General features: G+C 37.7%; 1 protein-coding gene and 1 pseudogene across 4 annotated transcripts in view; both read left to right on the plus strand.

Moving 5' to 3' along the window:
- The window catches only part of MICU1 (mitochondrial calcium uptake 1), a 235,625-nt gene that overhangs the window by 35,854 nt on the left and 183,318 nt on the right, over window positions 1-16,453 (plus strand). The window lies entirely within an intron of this gene.
- LOC116858565 lies at window positions 15,433-15,558 on the plus strand (annotated as a pseudogene).

Genomic DNA, 16,453 nt, shown 5'->3' on the forward strand with positions numbered 1-16,453 from the left:
ACAAAAACACTAATTCAGAGTGATACATGTACCCCTTTACTTGTAGTAGCATTATTTACAATATCCAAGATAGGGAAGCAGCCCAAGTGTCTATTGATTGATGAATGGATAAAGGCAATGTTTTATGTCTGTACAATGGAATATTACTCAGCGATAAAAAGAATGAAATATTGCCATGTCGTTTGCAGTGACATGGATGGAGTTAGTGAACTAAGTCAGAAAGACAAATACCATCTGATTTTACTCTTATGTGGAATTTAGGAAACAAAACAAAGACTCAATGGAAAAAGAAACAAAAAAAAAATAGACTCTTAACTGTAGGGAGCAAACTGATAATTACCAGTATGGCAGTGGGTGAGGGTATAGGGGAAATAGACTATAGGAATGAAAGAGTACACTTACCATGATAAAAATAAATAAAATGATTAAAAAATATTTTAGATTTAGTGTGGACTTAGATCACCCATTGAATTTTCAGATCAACCTTAGGCCCTATTCCTAGTTTCTCTTCTTCATTACTCCTGACATGCTTTCTCAGTCTACTTTTTTCACCCCAAAGCCTTGAGACAGAAAAGTGATGGGGGAAGCACATGAGATCACACACCAAGATTTGGTTCTTTTTCTCTTTTTATTTAGTATTATTTTAAAGTTTAGACTGTCTTCAAATTATGCAGAGGACATGTTTTTGTTTTTTTTTAAATATTTATTTATTTGACAGACAGAGATCACAAGTAGGCAGAGAGGCAGGCAGAGAGAGAGGTAGAGGCGGGCTCCCTGCGGAGCAGAGAGGCCGATGCGGGGCTCGATCCCAGGACCCTGGGATCATGGCCTGAGCTGAAGGCAGAGGCTTATTAACCCACTGAGCCACCCAGGTGCCCTGAGGACATGGTTTTAAGACAGCTCTTTTTTACTTGTTATTGTTCTGTATTGTTTATGGAGAAAATATTGTTAAACTGGGGTGTAAGCATCTACCATTGTCTTCACCTGCCCCTGTTGTCTTTAAATCATATATGCATCATAGCAGAAGTTAATCTAACACTTTATACTTTGGTTTAATGATAAAGATTAAGATTTATGTTTCATGGGAGTTTGGGCTTACAAAGTCCCAAGTGAATAATCAAATATTAATTAACAGCATCTTACTGGATTAACCCTATAATAAAAATTATTTAAACAGAAACATTTAATTAATTAATTAGTTAATTAAGATTTTATTTATTTATTTATTTGACAGAGAGAGAGAGAGAGAGGGAGCACGAGTGAGGGGCGTGTGAGAGGGAGAAGCAGCAGGCTCCCTGCTAAGCAAGGAGCCCGATGGCAGGACTCGATCCCAGGACCCTGGGATCATGACTTGAACTGAAGGCAGATGTTTAATGGCTGAGCCACCCAGGTACCCCCAAACAGAAACATTTTAAATGGAGTTTTACGTTATATGTTAAAATTTTGACTGCTGGTATTGCCATAAAATATAGCAAAGTAGCCATAAAATGTGTGAGGCTTAGAGTGGGCTTGAAACTGAAATATGTCTTCGTTTTTGATAAATTAATATAAACCTGAGAGTTTGGGGAGGATGGTTTTTTTATGGGTCCCCTGGATGTCTCAATTGGTTAAGCATCTCCTGTCAGCTTAGGTCATGATCCCAGGGTCCTGGGATAGAGTTCTGCATTGGGCTCCTTGCTCAGAGGGTAGCCTGCTTCTCCCTCTCCCTCTGCCTGCCGCTCCCCCTGCTTGTGTTCTCTTTCTGTGTCAAATAAGTAAAATCTTAAAAAAAAGAAAAAAGTTTTTCACAAAGCTTTTTCTAGACTATTCTGTATCGTCACCTTTGCTTTATACAAGTTAATACTTTATTGACACTAATTTCTTTTATAGCAATGCTTAAACTTTCCTTATTGATAGCTGAATTTTTCCATCCGGTATTTTTCTAATGGCGTTTAGTACATTAAAAGTATTTATTAAACATTGAAACTCTATAGCTACCTATTTTCTAAGACTTGAATTGAAACAAGGTGGAGATTTTGTTTTATGGAAATTTTAAATATTGAGAGCTTAATCATGATGTCAACACATTAGCACATCCTAGAGTTTTAGAAAATTTATATTGATCATCACTGTTTCTGTAGTTTTTGGGTAGGTTTGTTTTTAGTTTAAAGTATACTTTTTGTTTGGTTGAGTTATTTTTTTCTTTTCCCTTTGTGCAGTTTGTTTTTCTGTGCGGTTATTCAAGAAGGGAAATTGTCGGGACGCCTGGGTGGCTCAGTTGGTTAAGAGGCTGCCTTCAGCTCAGGTCATGATCCCAGCGTCCTGGGATCGAGTCCCACACTGGGCTCCCTGCTCAGCAGGGAGCCTGCTTCTCCCTCTGCCTCTGCCTGCCACTCTGTCTGCCTGTGCTCACTCTCTCTGACAAATAAATAAATAAAATCTTAAAAAAAAAAGAAAGAAGGGAAATTGTCACTCTTCACTAGACATAAGTTATGTCTTTCTTTCTTCACCAGACATAAGTTTCAGGTATGTGTATGTGTGTGTGTGTGTGTGTGTGTGTGTGTGCATATGCACACAAAAAGTGGCCATGGAGGTACTCGATAGATGAAAGAATATTTCCTAGATTATCAAAAGGATAGTGACCTGCTTTTCTTTTCTTTTTTTTTTTTTAAGATTTTATTTATTTATTTGACAGACAGAGATCACAAGTCAGGCAGAGAGAGAGAGAGGCGGAAGCAGTCTCGCCGCCGAGCAGAGAGCCCCATTGTGGGGCTCGATCCCAGGACCCTGGGATCATGGCCTGAGCCGAAGGCAGAGGCTTTAACCCACTGAGCCACCCAGGCGCCCAGTGACCTGCTTTTCCGTAGCATCTTCATGTAGCAAGAATACGTACCAAAAATTTTGTGTCAAACCCAACATTTCTGTTAGATGATTCTTTTTCTTACGGTTATCTGTTTGTTTTTTTTTAAACTGTTAGGGACTTATATAACTTAAATTAACTCTATTCTCACCTAGACCATTTAAAATAGCTTTCTTTGCTGTTGGAAGATACTTCCCAGAACAGAGTTAGCTGAGGTGTGAGCTTTCCTCATTGAGTCTGTCAGTAATGTCACTTTGAGGTATGAAAATGCATCTTTTCTAGACATGAACATTAATCTCTACTGTATTTTGGCAGTCATCCTGGTGTCTTCAATGCAGAACTTTCAAGCTGATTCATTTAATCTAAAAGAAATGTACAGAGATGTTTTAAAAATTATCCAGTATAATTAAAGTCTAATATATTGTTGCATTTTTAATAGTGCCATAGTTATGCAGTGAAGATTATATTTCTAGTAGTTTAACCCATTTCTCAGATAATATGACAAAGGCTTCTAAGCTAGTGCATTCAGTAAAACTCTTTTATTAAGAATGCTTAGTCGGGGGGGGGGCACCTGGGTGGCTTAGTCATTAAGCGTCTGCCTTCGGCTCAGGTCATGATCCCAGGGTTCTGGGATTGAGCCCCACATCGGTCTCTCTGCTCAGTGGGAAGCCTGCTTCTCCCTCTCTCACTACCCCTTCTTGTGTTCCCTCTCTCTCGCTGTGTATCTCTGTCAAATAAGTAAATAAAATCTTTTAAAAAAATGCTTAGTGGGAATGCAAGCTGGTGCAGCCACTCTGGAAAACAGTATGGAGGTTCCTAGAAAGTTGAAATATGACCCAGCAATTGCACTACTGTGTATTTATCCCCAAAGTACAAATGTGAGGATCCAGAGGGGCACCTGTACCCGTGTTTGTATCAGCAGTGTCTACTATAGTGAAACTGTGGAAAGAGCTGAGATGCCCATCGACAGATGAATGGATAATGAAGATGTGGTATATAAATATATATAATAAATAGTATGCAGCCATCAAAAAATGAAATCTTGCCATGTGCAGTAACGTGGATAGAACTAGAGGGTATTATGCTAAGTGAAATAAGTCAATCAGAGAAAGACAATTACATGATCTCACTGATAGTGCAGAATTTAAGAAACAAAGCAGAGAATCATAGGGGAAGAGATGAAAAAATGAAACGATGAATCTGGAGAGGAAGACAAACCACAGGGACTCTTAACCTTAGGAAACTGAAGGCTATTGGAGGGGAGGGGGTTGGGGTGGCTCGGTGTGTTGTGCTGAGTGCTGGGTGTTGTGTAAGACTCATGAATCACAGACCTGTACCCCTGAAACAAATAATAACTGTATTAAAAAAAAAAAAAAAGGTTAGTTTTTTCCTACCCTAAGTTAGTATTCTTCCTTGGAGCTTGTTTTGAGCCCTTTCCACTTACCAGCCTAATGTAATTTTTCCTTTTTTTGAATCCTTATTAATATGTTCTTGTAGCCCATACATTTTTTTTGTCCTTTGCATAATGGATATTCAAATAGTTGTTTTATGTCTACTACCAAATGATGAGGTGTTTGTGGGCAGACTATGCCTTGCTCATTTTTGTGCCTTTTGTACTGCTGTCACAGTACCTTGCTCAATAAATACATAGCTAATGACTTGAATGAAATAATGGCAGTTGGACATTATGGATTATGTGTAATTTGCCTCAGCTGTTGAGGCTAATGGTGATGTTGTCTCCTTCATAACCACTCAAGGTGACTTTCTTCTTCCAGAAAGTTCAAAATACTTTTATATTTTGTTTTTCTGAAATGAACTCTTAAAGCCAGAAAAAAACTTAGAAATAAATACCACCTGTGCCCTTCATCTTCCAGAGTTCAGTCTCAGAGAGGATAAAACTTTTACTGGTCCCATAGCAAGCTAGAGCTAGAAAGAGAACCTAAGTTCCTTGTGTCTACTTGTGTAATTGAACAGTAATACTTGTTACGACTGTTAGTAATAACTTTAAATTCATTAATTGACATTGAAGATACTAGGAAGCCGTTCGTTTTGTAGTCTCCTGCATAAGTTGACAGGTATACATTAAAATTATTTCTTAAGTCAGGTACCAGAGTAGTGGTACAGGATGTTAATTCTGTAGGAATTTAGAGGAAGAAATCAAGAGTGATAATGGTTTTATGTAACTGTTACAGATGAGGTAAACCTTAAGAAGGGCTGGGCTGAGGAATAATATACAAATAGTTTTTCATGTTAAGACATGTAGAAACAGGGGCACCTGGGTGGCTCAGTGGGTTAAGCCTCTGCCTTCAGCTCAGGTCATGATCTCAGGGTCCTGGGATCGAGCCCTGCATCGGGCTCTCTGCTCAGCGGAGAGCCTGCTTTCCCCTCTCTTTCTCTGCCTGCCTCTCTGCCTGCTTGTGATCTCTGTCTGTCAAATAAATAAATAAAATCTTTAAAAAAAAAAAAAAAGACATGTAGAAACGGGCGCCTGGGTGGTTCAGTCATTATAATCTGAGCCAAAGGCAGACGCTTGATCCCAGGGTCCTGGGATCGAGCTCTGCATCAGGCTCTCTGCTCAGCGGGAAGCCTGCTTCTCTCTCTCCTACTCCCCCTGCTTGTGATCCCTCTCTCACTGTCTCTCTCTTTCTGTCAAATAAATAAAATCTTAGAAAAAAAAAAAAAAAGACATGTAGAAACAATCACAAAACCTAGCCAGAAACTTGAATCTCCTTATTTCTAGTTCAATAGCCTGTTATATAGTCATCATATTTATAATTATTTATGATTAGTGAACTTCAGTTTCCATTTAAATCAATAAATATTTAGATCTGTTTAATACCCAAAGTATTATATTAGACTCTGTGGTTGTATTAGGCATAGGAATCAAGTTTGGCTTCCATGGAGATGCAGAAGCCCAGTTTGGTGAGTTGAGTATATAAACTATGAATATGGAGTCCATTATGAAATTATATTCACTGTAATAATTCTTGTGGACTGCACAAGGAATATTTATGTTTGCACTACTGCCTAGTGTGTATTTAGTAAGTTTTAGGGTGTAGCTTTAGTAAAAATAAGAAAAAGTGCATCCATCTGTGTTATGTCACTACACTACAGTTGAATTGGGCATACTCTAATTTTTAGTATAGCTTCTGGCATTCCCTTTTTTTTTTTTTACCATTTTAATTCCGTTGGAATTTCATTTGTCATCTCTTTTCTGTTTTCAAAAGGATAAATATGACAGCAGAATGATGTGTATTCTCATTTTCCAGTAGTGTGTAAAGATGAAACACTTGCTGAATATTTTTGAGAACTTTGTTGCTATTTACATTAAATCATTCTTGAGGTGTTTGGGTGACTCAATCGGTTAAGCATCCAACTTGATCTCAGCTCAGGTCTTGATGTCAGGGTTGTGAGTTCAAGCCCTACATTGGTCGTGAAACCTACTTAAAAAAAGAATAAAAGATTCTTTTCAGCAGTGTAATGAATGCATAATCCATTCAAGTATTTTGAAAGTATAACTAGCCATTAGAAGACAAATGTTAAGGATGCCCGGATGGCTTAGTCAGTTAAGCATCTGCCTTTGGCTCAGGTCATGATCCCAGGGTCCTGGGATTGAGTCCCACATCGGGCTCCCTGTTTACCAGGGAGCCTGCTTCTCCCTTTGCCTGCTCTGCCTGCTGCTCCCCCTGTTTGTGCTCTCTCTCTCTCTCTCTCACTCTCTGACAAATAAATAAATAAAATCTTAAAAAAAAAAAGAGAGAGAAGAAAAAGAAAACAAAACAAATGTTAGATGGAAGAAATCTTCCCAGTCAGTTCTGGTAGAGCTCAGTAAGATTGAATTGGAAAATTCAATATGAAATAGTTCATATTGGGAAAGTTTTATCCTTTTTCTTTTTTTTTTTTTAGTTAGTAAAAACATTCTACTAAAAAATAACATTGGATGGATTGGTGTTAATATTGCATCTGACCTAAAAATATTTTATATCTAAAATAAATCTATAAATAAAATAAATATCTAAATTTAGAGGAAGGAAAGCTGAAACCTCAGGGCTGGGAATATGACTGGAACAAAAGAAAATAAATACAGCTTAGTATTCTAGTAGCCCTCAGAACAATAGGGATGAACTCTTGAAAACTAAGCAAAGATTATGAAACTCATTTATTATAGGTAAGGTACAAATTAAATTAGATGTCATTTTTAATCCACCATATAAATTAAAGAGATCAGCAATAGCAAATATAGGAAAAGAAGTACCCTGATAAACTGTTGGTGGTATATAAATTGGAATGTCAGTTTTGAAGGGTAATTTGACAGTATCTTTCAAAGTTAAAAGTGATCACGTGACATTACTTTTTTTTTTTTTTTTTTGAGATAGAGAGATCATGAGAGGGCTGGGGCGGAGAGAAACCTAAGCAGACTCCATGTCCCCACTAGGGGCTCCATCTCACCACCCTAAGATCATGACCTGAACCGAAATCAGCTGTGAAATGCTTAACTGACTGAGCTACCCAGGCACCTCACTAGTTACTTTTAAATAAGCAGTTTCATTTGTAGATGTCTGTCCCACAGATTTACTTGCATAAAAATGAATAAAAATAAATGCACAGGAAATGTCTCTGTAGCTAAGTTTGTAATGGCAGAGTATAGAAACATCTTTAATTAATTAAGGATTAATAGCCAGATAGTTAAATTGTGTATTAACTGCCAGTTAAATTGTGGCATAATCATAGAATGAAATACTCTGTTAGAGTTAAAAAGGATATCTCTTGTTGGAATGATTTTTAAGTTGTATTAAAAAAGTTTTAAAGATTTGCAGATGTGTATGATATGACTTCATTATATAAAACAAAGGATAATGCAAAGCATTCCAAATGCTGAACATTTGAGTATATACATATGTATATACATATGAATATTGTTTATATGTAAACAAATAGAACGATTTCAGGAACGACTCATACAAACTTCCTTCTGAGTTTACTTCTAGGGGGACTGGTGGGGTTTCAGAAAGATGAAGAATAAGACGTAGTTTCTTTTTTATACTTCTGTACAGTGACTTTTTTCTTAAGATTTTATTTATTTGACAGCACACACACGTGCACGAGTGAGAGAGAGAGAGTGTACAAGCAGGGGCAAGGGCAGGCAAAGGGAGAGGGAGAAGCAGGCTCCTCTCTGAAGCAAGGATCCCAAAATGGGGCTCGATCCCAGGACCCTGGGATCATGACCTGAGCCGAAGGCAGATGCTTAACTGACTAAGGCATCCAGGCACCTCTGCAGTGACTTATTTCAAAAGATTTATTTGAGAGAGAGAGAGCGTGTGCTTGAGTGAGAATGAGCAAGGGAAGGGGCAAAGGGAGAGGGAGATAGCTGAGTGAATCCCAGCACCCTGAGATCCTGACCTGAGCCAAAATTGAGTCAGAGGCTTAATGGACTGAGCTACCTAGGCGCCCCTACAATGACATTTTTGATAATAAAAATGTGTTCCTATCTTACTTGTAAACAGAATGCAAGCAGTCTTGCTTATTCTATTCCAAAATCTGTATCATGCCCAACAAATCAATATTCTTATAATTTTTCCATCTTTAGACTCTTCTTTTATTGCCGTCCCCTAACTTCAGTACCCAGGGCAAAGGGGAGGTGAGTGTTGTTCCCTAGGTTCAGTGACTCTGGCCACCCAAAACTTTTGGGGCATTCTTGCTGGCATCTGTTCCCAGGTGGAAATTTGAATGAAATGGCAAGGCAGGGGCTCAGGGCTTGGGTTAGGCCTCTGCCTTCGGCTCGGGTCATGTTCTCAGGGTCCTGGGATCGAGTCCCGCATTGGGCTCTCTGCTTGGCGGGGAGCCTGCTTTCTCCTCTCTCTCTCTGCCTGCCTGTCTACCTACTTGCGATCTCTCTCTGTCAAATAAATAAATAAAATCTTAAAAAAAAAAAAATGGCAAGGCTGGGCGTCAAGATGTCCCGATGGTGCAAGGTTGGCCCTTGAACCTTGAAAGTTATCAAATTATAATTTAAGTCTTAGAATTGATCAGATTCAGAGAAGCTTTTTAGGCAAACTAGTATCATAGGAGATTAAACCAGATTGCTAATATATTAGTTTACCATGAGAAATACAGCTGGCGTGGAGATCTAGGATACTCGTATCTTCTGATCAGCGTGTTCTCTCTTTGAAGGCAGTCTAAACAGGAAGCTCTGTTAGAATCATACCATACTTAGTAAGCATGGTAATAGATTAAAGAGGAGTTAAATATATAACTTGGATACTTAATGGCTAAGGCTCTGATGACCTTCGGTTCCAGGGTTAGTATATACCTGCCACTCAGATGAATAAGGTGAGTATTAGTGGGCACTCCTGATCGTGCTGATTTTACAATGTAGTTCTCAAAGAGCAATCCTATTGCAGTTTCTTAGAGTGTACTGAGCCATCACGTACATATATTATATACGCCAGATGTTGTATTAGATCAACGAAACACAGGAGGGACACTCAGTTCTTGTTTTCTCAAGCTCTTAGTTCATGTAAACTAAACACTTTGGAACCTTGAAGTTTTATTTAACTGAGGACTAAATTTTGTTGGTGGCCAAATTTGGGTAGGTCTCAGAAATTTTTGTCTTGGCCTCAGAATTAGTAGATGTTGCGCTTTTTTTTTTTTTTTTTATGATGTTATTTATTTACTTGAGAGAGAGACAGCACCAGCAAGAGAAGCGGCAGAAGGAGAGGAGAAGCAGGCTCCCCACTGAGCAAGGAGCCTGATGTGGGACTCAGTCCCAGGACCCCGGGATCATGGCCTGAGCTGAAGACATCTACTTAACTGACTGAGCCACCCAGATGCCCTGCAGATGTTGCTTTTAACAGTAGTGCTGTTGGTAATAGTATACACCAGAAGTTTATTTAGGCCAGTGTGAGGATTGGAAGAACTAAGCAGTCCTTCTTTAGATGTGTAATTGTCAGAGATCAGAAATAGAAGGCAATTAATCATATAGAAAAGTGCAAGCAGTTATTTTAAGTCAGGATCAGGATAAGGTGTGGAATTCTAATAGTTTAATAAGTCAAATCAGGATGTGCCAATAATCAGGGTATTAGGGAATGGATTTGATTCAGGCAAAACTTAACCTTAGTAGGGAACCTTGCCATGATATGGGTTGATTGCTAAGACATTATTGGGCCTCTGCCCACTGTTAGGGCTGGTAAATGATAATGTCTAGCTGAGGAGATTGAAACACCAGTCTTCTGGACCTGCCTTTATTTTTCTTAAAATGTAAAGCATTAAAGAGAGTCTTTCCTAGAGTATCATTAAATTTTATTTGGATCACCTAATTTTTTTTTATAATTAAAAAAGCACACTTATTTTACTTTTTTGTAGCTGGCATGTACATATTCTGCCTTTTAAAAAAAGTTTATAAGAGGGCACCTGGGTGGCTCGGTTGGTTAAGTGTCTGCCTTTGGCTCAGGTCATGATCCCAGGGTCCTGGGACTGAGCCACCTGTTAGGCTCCCTGCTCAGTGGGGAGCCTACTTCTCCCCCTCCTCCCAGCTTGCGCTTGCTCTCTCTCACTACCTCTGGTGTCTCTCTCTCTCTCAAATAAACAAATCTTTAAAAAAAAAATGCTTAAAAATGAAGTAATACATTGTAGAAGTCTACCTCTTAACATCACCTATCTTCCACCCCGACCAGCCCCACCACTGTTAACTTTATTGTATGTCCTTCCAGAGCTACTTACTAGAAACATGCACATATGCATTCTTATTGCTCTTCATTTTACATAAAAGGGTAACACACCATATACGCTGTTCCACAGCTTAGTTTTTTTAAGATAACAGTATGTCATGAAACTCTTCAAATCCATACATAGTTTTTTCATTCCCTGTTTATTGCTACATGGTATTGCCTTGTATATACTTATGGTTTAGCCAATCCTCTCCTGGTGAACACTGAGGTGGATTTAATCTGTTGCTGTTACCAACCACGATATGATGAATAACTGTGTTTGTGTGTATATAATTTCACAGGTGTTCAGGTATATCATTAGGAAATTTTATCAGAGGTACAATTGCTGGCTGGCTGGATGCAGTTTTATATTATGGGTGATTTTAATGGATATTTTAATGGATATTGCCAAATCGCCCTCCATAGATTGTACTGTTTTTCTTTTAGGAAGTACGTTGTACCAGCTTAACAGATTCCTTAGCAGTGCCATTTCTACAGTATTGCCAACCAGAGTGTTTTCAAACTTTTTGGATTTTTTGACAGCTTGATGAGTGAAAAGCAGTATCTCAATATAGTTTTAATATGCATTCTCTTAGTATCTTTTCATAGTTCTCAGAGCCATTTTTACTTCTTTTTTCCAACTGTTTAAATTTCTTTAGCCCAACTTTCTTGGTTTGTGAAATGATTTAATAATATTTTATGATTAACATATTTAATATTTATATTACATTGTATTATATTATACTATTGTTTATTTTTCTACGGTTGGGCATTTGATCTCTTTTTGGAGTGTGGCTATTACATTTATTTTGCTGAGAACAGTTATTAAAAAGTGTTTTCCCCTTTAGGTTATTTATTTGGGAGCAAGAATTCTAGGATTTAGTGTAGGTTTTTGTACTAATTAGCTATGAGTAAACCACATAACTTATCTGGATCTCTTTTGTTTATCTCTAAAATAAAGATGCTGAATTAAATGATTTCCTGGTCCTGTGACCCTTTGAAAGTTATCAAAAGCAATATATATATGTATTTTAGTTTTTTTTATAAACATATAATGTATTATTAGCCTCAGGGGTACAGGTCTATGAATTACCAGGTTTACACACTTCACAGCACTCACCATATCACATACCCTCCCCAATGTCCATAACCCCACCACCCGCTCCCCGCCCCCCTCCCCCTGGTCACCCTCAGTTTGTTTTGTGGCAGTAAGAGTCTCTTATGGTTTGTTTCCCTCCTGATCCCATCTTGTTTCATTTATTCTTTTCCTACTCCCCAAACCCCCCACATTGCATCTCTACTTCCTCATATCAGGGAGATCATATGATAGTTGTCTTTCTCTGATTGACTTATTTCGCTAAGCATAATACCCTCTAGTTCCATCCACGTTGTCGTAAATGGCAAGATTTCATTTCTTTTGATGGCTGCATAGTATTCCATTGTATATACATATACCACATCTTCTTTATCCATTCATCTGTTGATGGACATCTAGGTTCTTTCCATAGTTTGGCTATTGTGGACATTGCTGCTATAAACATTTGGGTGCACGTGCCCCTTCGGATCACTATGTTTGTATCTTTAGGGTAAATACCCAGTAGGACAATTGCTGGGTCGTAAGGTAGCTCTATTTTCAACTTTTGAGGAACCTCCATGCTGTTTTCCAGAGTGGTTGCTCAAAAGCAATATATTAAGCTTAATAGTCTTATAATAGCTATAGAAAAGCAATGTTATCTCTTTTACAGGTTTTAAAAATCTTGTTCTGTTTCTTGTTGGATAGATAATGCTTTTCTTTGGTAACAAAATTATGTTTCACTTGCTTCCCTTGACCTTTCTTGGATGGAAATATATCTTCATCTTTTTTTTGAATTCACATGAAAAAAAGGTATGCCTTTTTGAAGGGGGTAGTTAGTGTTAGGGAAGAAAAATGTGCCCCTTTTGGTTTAATTTAATCCTTCTCATAAACATGCTTCATTACTGCATAACTGCTGCCAGTTGGCCTATTCAGTTTTCCAGACTCAGTTGGAAAGCTGATCTCCTTAAATCTGTTTACATGGTCTCGCATCAAAAATTAATACATTGAACTAGTTACACTCTTTCTTCACTACAGAGTTAGGAATTAAATTATAATAGTCTTTTTTCACTGTTTTCTTTGTTTGCTTGTCAACTGAAAATTGCACTAGAGAAGATGAATAGATACATCTTTTTTTTTTTTTAAAGATTTTAACAACTGTTGAGTAATGTCTACACCATATGTGGGGCTTAAACTCATAACCCTGAGATCAAGAGTTGCATGCTCCACCAACTGAGCCAGCCAGTTGCCCCTAGATATATCTTTTGACGTGCACTTTGGGGAATGAGATTAAAACCAGTGATGAAATGAGATGTAGACAGTAATATTTGAATTACAACATCAAAATGTAAGTAGACTGTTAGTAGAATTCAGAACTTTCAAAATTTAAAATCTAGCACCAAAACATACAGACATGGATTCTCAACACTAATAAATCTTGATTGTATGATATAATCCTACTCCCCCCTCAACCTCAAATGAAATAGATTAAACTCTACCATATAGATTTTCACCACGGTTAGTGAGCATTAGGAGATAAAAGGAACCCTAAAGCTCAATTAGGCAGTTCTCTCGTTTTCTCAAATTCTTCCTTAAGGAAGAATAAGCTTCCTTTGTGCACAGCTGTTTAGTACTAGAGTTGAGCCTAGGTCATTGGATCATTGGATTCCTATTCTGTTTCACTTTCTACTATCTGCTATTTAGTGTTGTTATTATTTTAATCTCTTTCTTCTTTCTGTCTTCCATATCTCCTTCACGCCTACATATTAATGTGTGTTGGACAGTGATATCTGATGGTTTTGTCTCTCTTTAGACATTTTCACTTTATTTTTGGTTTCTGTATTTATCATCTAGGCATCCAGTACTTAGGTTACTAATTGCCTTCTGGCTATATTCACTACTCCTTTTAGCTTTCTCTGCCTTTGTTGTTTGCAATTTATTCTTTTTTGTTTGTTTGCAATTTATTCTGTTCACTACTGGCAAATAGCTATTCTTTAAGAAAAAATCTTCGATCATGTATTTTCCAATTTAAGGTATGTACTAGTTACCTGTTGTACATATGATCAGAATTCTCAGTCCAGAATTCAGATGACCTTCTCAAGTGATGATGCCTTACCTATTTGATCATTTGTGTATTTATTTATTCTTACTGAAAAATGTGTTTATTACACTGATGAGCATATTTCTATTTATGAGATGTCTATTATTTGGACATATGTCTATTTATGGAGAATATCTGATTAATCGTGAATTTATCTTCCAGTCTTACACACTCCTTGTCTGTTCCAACTTTTGAACTGGTTAGGTTACTTGCCTTTCACAATTGGAAACTTCTGAGTACTCTTTTCTTTCTGTTGTCAGTGATGAATAATGTTTTCTCCAGATTTATGTTTTAGGTGTGCTCATTTTTACTATAAGGAGAGATGTATTTGATCTGAAGAGAAACCAGAGTATGCATTTTTATTATAGACAAGAGAAGTGCTATGTATCTGGAAGCATTGTGGGTTTAGAAAATGTTATTTTAGAAGTGTATCAGTTGTTGACAGGCAGGAAGAAAATATAGTGGACAGTCTCCTTGGTGCTATATTTTGCTAGAATATGTGCAGTAAAATGAAATGATTTCTGGGGTTGAAGGATATAAGAATTGTATTGCTGCAGCTTAGGTCATAGGAAATAGGAGAGAAAAATAATTCTTTTTCCACTTTGTCCATAAATTTGGAAAAAAGCAGGATTTAGCTTCAACTTTGAAATTGGGCCTAGGTTGAATGAAGAAGGCTATGGGAAAGGTTTACTTAGGAGATTATAGGGGTGGGTCCCAGAGAAAAGCTCATTACTGGTTCCGTGATCTTAAGAAACAGCTAAATAATCTAACTTGATTTGAACCCAAATGGTAAAGGACATACTTTTCTTAGTGTATTGGGGCTTAGAAGTATACTTAAATGTTAGGATCCAGTACCTGTGTGATTTGTACCTTTACCTTCATGTGAAAGTACTTTACATAGTCAGATATTTTAAACACCTATAATGTAACAGGCCCTGTACCAGACTGTATGTTTATGATGAGGAAAAAAAATAATTTTGGCCTTAAAGGAGGTTGAGAGCCAAGTGGGGAAAACAAACTTACATATATATTAATTGCCATAGGAAGATATATATAAGGTGCAAGATAATTTAAATTAGGAAGCAGTGAACTGTGCTTTGGGACAGTCAGTGGGGAAGAGAATGAATACTTCAAGTGATTTGAATGAATTGTCATTGTAAAAAAGTTATATAACCAGGTTGCCTGGGTGGTTTAGTTGGTTAAGCCTTTGGGTCAGGTCATGATCCCAGGGTCCTGGGATTGAGTCCCACATCAGCTCCTTGCTCAGCGGGAAACCTGCTTTTCCCTCTACCCTCCCCCCCCTGCTTGTGATCTCGCTCTCAATCAAATAAATAAATCTGAAAACAAAAAAAAGTCCTATAACCAGGATGAAATGCCCCTTTCTCTTTTAGTCTGCCTGGTAGAATAAAAGAATGAAGACTTTACTCTGTCCTCAAGATACTGTCTAGAGGAAGAATATCATTTTCTATCAATTCTCTGTATAAAGGCCAGAAATGATCCTGTCGTTTTTTTGGTGTCCATGAAATTTCTGTGACTTGATCAAAATTGTTTACCATTCTGAGTCTCAGAACTAAACAAAAGCCTTTGCTGACTAACCTAGTCTTACGCTGCTGTTTAAAAAAATGTTTTAATTCTAATATCTATACCCGTTTAAAGGTATCCTTTCAATACTTCTTCAAGATACCAGCTTAAAAACATATCATTTAAAAAATGTAGCTTTGCGCAGTGGCAGTATCATAGCCAATGAGGTTTATCCGAGGCGCGATTATTGCTAAAAAATGTTTCATATATATCTTCCCTAATTAGATTGTGAAATTCTTTTTGACCTTTTAAGTCTAATAAATAGTATGAACTTAAAAGATTTTTGTTGAATGAGAACTTCCCAGTACTTCTCTTATATGCTAAATTAGTTAGCTTTTGCTGTGGCAGTAAACAACGCCCAATTTTTGTGGTTTACAGTCAGAAACCTTTATTTCTCACTAGCATTCTGTAGGTCGGTTGCGCTCTGCTGGCTCAGCTGGTCTTCACAGTGCCAGGCTCCAGGCTGAGATCTGTTCCTTAGAGAACCCAGCTTGAAGGATCAAGTCCATCTGGGGCATGATCTTCTCTTCATAGAGTGCAGGAGCACAAGAAGGCTAATAGCAATACTTCTTAAAAGTGCTTTGTGGAACTGGCCCACATTTTGTTGGTCAAAGGAAGGTCAATGGCAAAATACATATCCAAAATGAAGAGTGTGCAAAATAATACTTGCCTTTGGGATAGGGAATGGGAGAGTGAATGTTTTTTGAACAATAATGTGACCTAATACAGGTATTTCTGAGTTAAACAGTGAGAGGTACAGGTGAAGTTACAAGTATGAAACTAAAGAATTTAGTGGGTGGGAGGCCTTCCAAGAACCTGGGAATGAAAAAAAAATTAATTAAAAGTTAAATTACTTTAACAAAAAGCATATCAGCATTACAAGGTTAGGGGGGCAGCAAAGTGTCCTAGTTAAAAACCTGGGTACAGTGAGAGGAACAGGTGAAATTAGAAGTATGAAACTAAAGAATTTAGTGGGTAGAAGGCCTTCCAAGGCCCTGCGGAATGAAACAAATTTCATTAAAACTTAAATTACTCTGGGCACCTGGGTGGCTCAGTTGGTTGAGTGACTGCCTTCAGGTTGGGTCGTGATCCTGGAGTCCTGGGATCTGGGATCGAGTCCCACATCGGGCTCCCCGCTGGGCAAGGAGTCTGCT

Source organism: Lontra canadensis, unplaced genomic scaffold, assembly GCF_010015895.1.
Source record: "Lontra canadensis isolate GAN:19392208 unplaced genomic scaffold, GSC_riverotter_1.0 scaffold3, whole genome shotgun sequence".
NCBI classification, from domain to species: Eukaryota; Metazoa; Chordata; class Mammalia; order Carnivora; family Mustelidae; genus Lontra; species Lontra canadensis.